Below are 7,050 nucleotides of genomic sequence, written 5' to 3'. Positions count from 1 at the left end.
CATCCTGGGCTTGAAATAAAGTTACTGTACTACTGTACTCTATACAGTACTGTACACTAAAGTACACAAAAGCACAACCACTTGTATAGGATGCACGCACGTGACAAAGTACACCAGACACGTGAACTAACTTACGTGATTGGACATTCAAATGCACATTCAAATCTTTGAAAGTTCACAACGTTCAGTTTCGTATGTAGGGGACTTACTGTACATGGAACAGCAGACAACTTGGAAAATTCTAACTGGTGTCCTCAGAAAGCTTGAAGAGGGGTTTATCAGCATTAAATAAGAATTATACTATAGAAGACCAATCAGAGAACGAGAAAGAGTGTTTGGAAATTTAAAATATTGCTGAATTGGACTTCCCTGGTGGCCCAGTGGTTAAGAATCTGCCTGGGGACACGGGTTCGAGCCCTGGTCTGGTAAGATCTCACATGCCACGGAGCAACTAAGCCCTTGCACCACAGCTACTGACCCTGCGCTCTAGAGCTCGCGTGCCACAACTACTGAAGCCCATGCATCTAGAGCCTGTGCTCCGCAACAAGAGAAGCCACCGCAATGAGAAGCCCACTCACTGCAACAAAGAGTACCCCCGCTCGCCGCAACTAGAGAAAGCCTGCACGCAGCAACGAAGACCCAATGCAGCCAAAAATAAAATAAATAAATAAATAAAAATTACTTTTAAAAAAATGTTGCTGAAGTTGGGACTTCCCTGGTTGTCCAGTGGTAAAGAATCCGCCTTGCAATGCAGGGGACGCCGGTTTGATCCCTTCTCGGGGAACTAAGATCCCACATGCCACGGGGCAACTAAGCCTGCATGCCACAACTACTGAGCTCACGCGCCTCAACTAGAGAACCTGCGTACCACAAACTGCAGAGCCCACACGCCCTGGAGCCTGCGCCCCACAACTACAGAAGAGAAAAACCGCACGCCAGAACTAGAGAGTAGCCCGTGCACTGCAACAAGGAGGCCGCATGCCTGAACAAAGATCCCGAGTGCCGCAACTAAGAACCCATGTGGCCAAAAATAAATAAATAATAAATACATCTTTAAAAAATAAATAAATGAATAAAAATAAAATATTGCTGAAGTAAAACATTTTAGCCAAAAGGCTGAATAATAAAATGGACATGACTAAAAAATGAATCAGCAAACTTGAAGATAAAGTAGTGAAACATGGTCAGAACTTAGAGCAAATGTTTAAAAGGGGCAGATTACATGAGAGAAAAATGTAGAGATGTGGAAGGATATTCAAAATCAGTTCTTGTATATACATTTTCCATAAAAAAAATGTTTTAAGTGAAATAAAGTAAGGGGTTGAGAAAAGGAGACCAGGCCAGGCTCTAGAATCCCTATTAGCAGACCATTAGAAAGGCAGGTCTGTACATGATATTGGTTCCATATCGGCCAGGTTATCTGTCTACAGCATTCTGAGTTCTCCTAGATTATTTAAGTCTGAAGAGGAAGAAGTATCTCCTCCACTTTGTATATTCTTAACATAATGTGAGTAGAAACATGGAATGTAATGAACACACTTGGAAAAAGAGGATTATGAAAGCTCGTCCATTGCTAAGCCAAATGCTTTGCTAGGTGTCCTAGTCCACTGGGATGCTATGAAAAAATACCATAAAGTGGGCAGCTTATAAACAACAGACCTTTATTTCTCACAGTTCCTGGGCTGGAAGTCTGAGATCCAAGTGCTGGCTGATTCCATGTCTGAGGGCCTGCTTCCTGGTTCATAGCTTTTGCCTTCTCTCTGTGTCCTCACATGGCAGAAGGGGTGAGGGAGCTCTCTGGGTTCTCTTTTATAAGGGTACTAATCTAAACAACAAGGATTTACTGTATAGCACAGGGACCTATATTCAATATCTTGTAATAAACTATAACGGAAAAGAATTGAAAAAAATATACATATATATGTATAACCGAATCACTTTGCTGTACACCGGAAACTAACACAATATTGTAAATCAACTATACTTCAATAAAAAGTAAATAAATAGGACTTCCCTGGTGGCGCAGTGGTTCAGAATCCGCCTGCCAATTCAGGGGACACGGGTTTGAGCCCTGGTCCAGGAAGATCCCACATGCTGCGGAGCAACTAAGCCCCTGCACCACAAGTACTGAGCCTGCGCTCTAGAGCCTGCGAGCCACAACCACTGAGCCTGCGTGCCACAACTACTGAAGCCCGTGCACCTAGAGCCCGTGCTCCGCAACAAGAGAAGCCACCACAGTAAGAAGCCTGCGCACCGCAACAAAGAGTAGCCCCCACTCGCTGAAACTAAAGAAAGCCTGCACACAGCAACAAGGACACAACGCAGCCAAAAATAAATAAATAAATAATAAATAAATAAATAAATAAATAAATAGGGACTTCCCTGGTGGTCTAGTGGTTAGGATTCCGGGCTTTCATTGCTGTGGCCCAGGTTCAATCCCTGGTTGGGGAACTGAGGTCCTGCAAGCCGCGCAGCGTGGCCAAAAAAAGAAAAATTTATATATATCTACACTAATCCCATTTATGAGGGCTCTGCTCTCATCACCTAAGTGCCTCCCAAAGTCTCCACCTCTGAACACCATGACCCTGGGGGTTAGGATTTCAACATACGAACTTGGGGGAGACAAACATTCAGATCACAGCACCAGGACTATGCATATTTTACCTCCTCAGTATCACACTTAGCAGGTGACCAGGTACCTGTGAGCACAAAAAGGGTTATTGAATGGTTGTGAGTTCTAAGGAACACTTGATGATGATGATAGGACCATCAGGATGTCTTTATTTTTATTTATTTTAATTTTAATTTTATTTTTAAACATTTTATTGAAATATACTTGATTTACAATGTTGTGCTAGTTTCAGGTGTGCAGCAAAGTGATTCCGTTTTTTGTCTTTTTGCTATGCTGCACAGCATGTGGGATCTTAGTTCCCTGACCAGGGATCAAACCTGTGCCCTCTGCAGTGGAAGCACGGAGTCTTAACCACTGGACCACCAGGGAAGTCCCAGTTTTATACACGCACATACACACACACACACACACACGTGTATATATATATTCTTTTTCAGATTCTTTTCCATTATAAGTTGTTACAAGATATTAAGTATAGTTCCCTGTGCTATACAGTAGGTCCTCATTGGTTGTCTATTTTATATACAGTAGTGTGTGTATTTTAATCCCAAAGTCCTAATTTTTCCCTCCCCCCCTTCCCTCTTTGGTAACCATAAGTTTGTTTTCTATGTCTGTGAGTCTATTTCTGTTTTATAAATAAGTTCATTTGTATCATTTTTTTAGATTCCACATATAAGTGATATCATATGGTATTTATCTTTCTCCTTCTGACTTAGTTCACTTAGTATGATAATCTCCAGGTCCATCCATGTTGCTGCAAATGGCATTACTTCATTCTTTTTTATGGCTGAATAATAGGGATGTCTTTAAATCAGATTTACTATGAAATACACTGGCTCTTACATAATTCTGATAATCTAGGAGTTCTCAAACATAATTTCTGGGACCAAAAAAACCCAATCTCAAGCAGGCAGGATGTGCCTTTATCCCCATAAGGTGTCAGTAAATCATATGAAACTTATGTTTCTTTTGCAATAACAAAAATCCATAATACTGTTAGTGGAGGTACTTTACTATTTTACAAGGATTCCAGCAAGTCTGTTCCAATAAGGGCCAAGCATAAATAGGTTGAGAAATTTAACTTCTTGTAATTTCTTTATAAATGTATTCTTTTTATTTTGTTTTGATTTAAGAATATATATTGGTGGAAAAATTGCAAACAAGATGAAAGTGGCTGTGGAGTATCACACAGCAGATAATCGCAGATAAAATAGAACCCAAGGCTCGAAGTCTTAAGAATGAGCTATAGGGGTATTTTACATTGATAAAAGTTACAAGCCACTGAAAAGATGTAAGAGGCATGAGCCTTTATGCCCCAATAACAGAGCTTTGAAATACATAAAGCAAAAAATGTTCTAAATACTCAATAAACTAATAAAGCCACATCTTTTAAGTCAGAAATCAAGAGATTAGGTAGAGGAAAAAAGCAATAATGCAGTACTGAGTATTCACTGAGCATGATTTTGGTTTAAACCAAGCGTTTGGGGCTGCTCAGAGACCCAGCGAGCCCCTTCGAGGGGAGCTGCCTGCAGGCTAGGTTGATGCGAGGGTCAATTGAGAAGAATGGGTACTTAAAACAAATTTTTTTATTGGAGTATAGTTGCTTTACAATGTTGTGTTAGTTTCTGCTGTACAGAAAAGTGAATCAGTTATACATACACATATATCCCCTCTTTTTTAGATTTCCTTCCCATTTAGGTCGCCACAGAGCATTGAGTAGAGTTCCCCGTGCCATACAGTAGGTTCTCATTAGTCATCTGTTTTATACACAGTAATGTATCTATGTCAATCCCAATCTCCCAATTCATCCCAACCCCACTTTCTTTCCTTGGTAACCATAAGTTTATTCTCTACATCTGTGACTCTATTTCTGCTTTGCAAATAAGTTCATCTGTACCATTTTTCTAGATTCCACATATAAGTGATATTATATGATATTTGTTTTTCTCTTTCTGACTTACTTCACTCTATATGACAATCTCTAGGTCCATCCATGTCCCTGCAAATGGCACTATTTGCCATTTTGAATGGCACTATTTCATTCCTCTTTATGGCTGAGTAATATTCCATTGTATATATGTACCACATCTTCTTTATCCATTCCTCTGTCGATGGACATTTAGGTTGCTTCCATTTCATGGCTATTGTAAATATTGCTGCAATGGACACTGGGGTGCATGCATCCTTTTGAATTATGGTTTTCTCCAGACTTATGCCTAGGAGTGGGATTGCCGGGTCATATGTTAGCTTTTTGAGAAGTGGAAAAAATTTAGGAATCAGAAAAGTCTCCCACATTCCTTCTCCCTGCAGTGCCCAAGGCTGGTCAGCTCTCCTTTCTTGATCATACAGCCCCCTGGTCTGTGACACTGGTCACGTCTGTCACACGGGTTGTGAGCTGGGGATCCCACTGCGGGCTCCCTAAGAGGCTGGGTGTTTCCACCAACGTCAGCGTCTACACCACATGGGTTGTCAGCACAACCTGGAGCTCAGCTCGGGATGTCAGGAACTTCTCTCCAAGCCTTGCTAGGATCTTATCTTTGCCCTGTTGTTGCTTCTGGGACCGCTTGGGGGCACCCCCGTCTCCCCGTGGCTTGCCTTGCCTATCCGGGCAGTCAGTCCTGCAACCTCAGCCCCTGCATCCCAAACTCATGCCCTCTCTCTCTGCTCCCTGCCAAGAGTGTAGCAGGCAGTTCCTGCAGGGACCTACTCCCCAAACCCTCCCCAACAGCCACCTTCAACCATCCACCTATCCTCTGTCCTCCAGGGACCTTCTCTGGTTCCGCCCCCCCACCCAGCCCCATGACAAGCCCCCTCCCCAATACCCACATCTATCCCTCTTCAGACCTCACAGCCCTGGGCCCAGCATCTGCGTTTCATGTGTCCCCAGGGGGCTCCAAGATGCCCTCTCTCCCTCCTTGCCACCCCGTGGACCCCCAGGGACAGAACCTGCTTCTCACCCACCATTCAAGGCTGAGTCCCAAGGAGCACCCACGTTCAAGGATTCCTTGGGTGGTTTCTGGGACTCTTGGAACTGGGGTTTCCAGCGCCCAGTGCTGGGCTGGTGCCTTTGCAGACGTGTCTGTCTGAGAGGCAGTAAAGCCTAGCTGGCAGAAGGACATTCCTCTGGCTGGGTGATCCTCCCTGTGCCTTGCGGCCCCAGAGGGGTGCATGAGAAAGTATCTTCCATGTGTAGGAGCTTAACCACAGGGCGTCGCCAGATGCTCACAGTAGCCCTGCAAGGTGCACATTACTGTTATCTCCATTTTTCAGACAGGGAAACTGAGGGCGCAAACCCCAGGACTTGCCCGAGCCCACTCTGCCCAGCAGCCCTGTCCCTGGCTCAGTGGCCAGCAGAGCAGTAACATATCCTGGGGTTCCTGGCAGGGCTGGGGGGGAACCCACATCACCCTGACGTGGACGGTGAGGACTCGGGGCCAGGCTGGGCTTGCTCTTTCCCTCTTTCCCTCTTTCCCTCTTTCCCCAACCCCGGTCTTTCCAGGGGAGCCCAGGAACTGGCTGGAGAAATGTAAGCCGGCAGCTGGAGGAGGGAGCACAGGGCTGGGACCCTGTGTGTGTGAGTGGGGACCCCTGCTGGCCGCTGTGCAGGGCAGAGGAGCAGGAGCGGGGCCCTTTGGGTCCTCCATCAGCCCTTCAATTCCACATTCACTGGGTGTGTCACACACAGTCCCTGGAGGGAGCCAACAGCTACACACACAAAGGACCAAACAAGATCATTTTGGACATTGCTAAGTTCTAGGGAGGAAATACAACAGGTCAGTGAGAAGGACAGTCAGTGGGGGCATATGGGGCTGGCTTTAGATGGGAGGGGGACAGGGAAAGCCTAGCTGAGGATGTGACATTAGCACTGAGACTTGAAGGCCCAGAAGAAGCCTGCTGCGTGACCATCTGGACGAGGGGTCTGCAGGGAGAGGCCGGCCCGAGGCTGGAGCAGGCATGGCATTCACCAGGAAAGGACAGTAGGAGCAGGAGACAGGCAGGTGGTCAGAGGGAGGAGAGAGCTCTCAAGAGCCATAGGCAGCCCCGAGGATTGCACAGGATCTGCGGCTTAAGCTATCCTTCAGGCTGCAGGGGAGGAGGAGCTCCTGGGCCGTCCCCACAGCACTGCAAGGTAGGCGCTTGCACTGTGTCTCATCTTGTGCAAGGAGCCGCACTTAGCCCTGATCCAGGGAGCTCACAGTGACTGGCCAGTCACAAGCACTGTGGTGCCAAAGGCCACAGAGGGGGACCGTCTTAGGGGAAAACTCCAGCCCTTGCTGCACGCAGTCTGTCCCTGCATCCACCAGCCAGAGCCCATGCCCACTGTCCCCTCTGCAGTGTGTGAAGTCCACGAGGTTTGCTGACTGGCTGGCTTCAGCCTCTGCAGAAGTTTCCATTGTCCCCAAGCATCAGGCGTCTCC

Source organism: Eschrichtius robustus, chromosome 16 (genome assembly GCF_028021215.1).
Source record: "Eschrichtius robustus isolate mEscRob2 chromosome 16, mEscRob2.pri, whole genome shotgun sequence".
Taxonomy (NCBI): Eukaryota; Metazoa; Chordata; class Mammalia; order Artiodactyla; family Eschrichtiidae; genus Eschrichtius; species Eschrichtius robustus.
The sequence above is the reverse complement of the archived record's forward strand: the minus strand, read 5'-3'. Positions refer to the sequence as shown.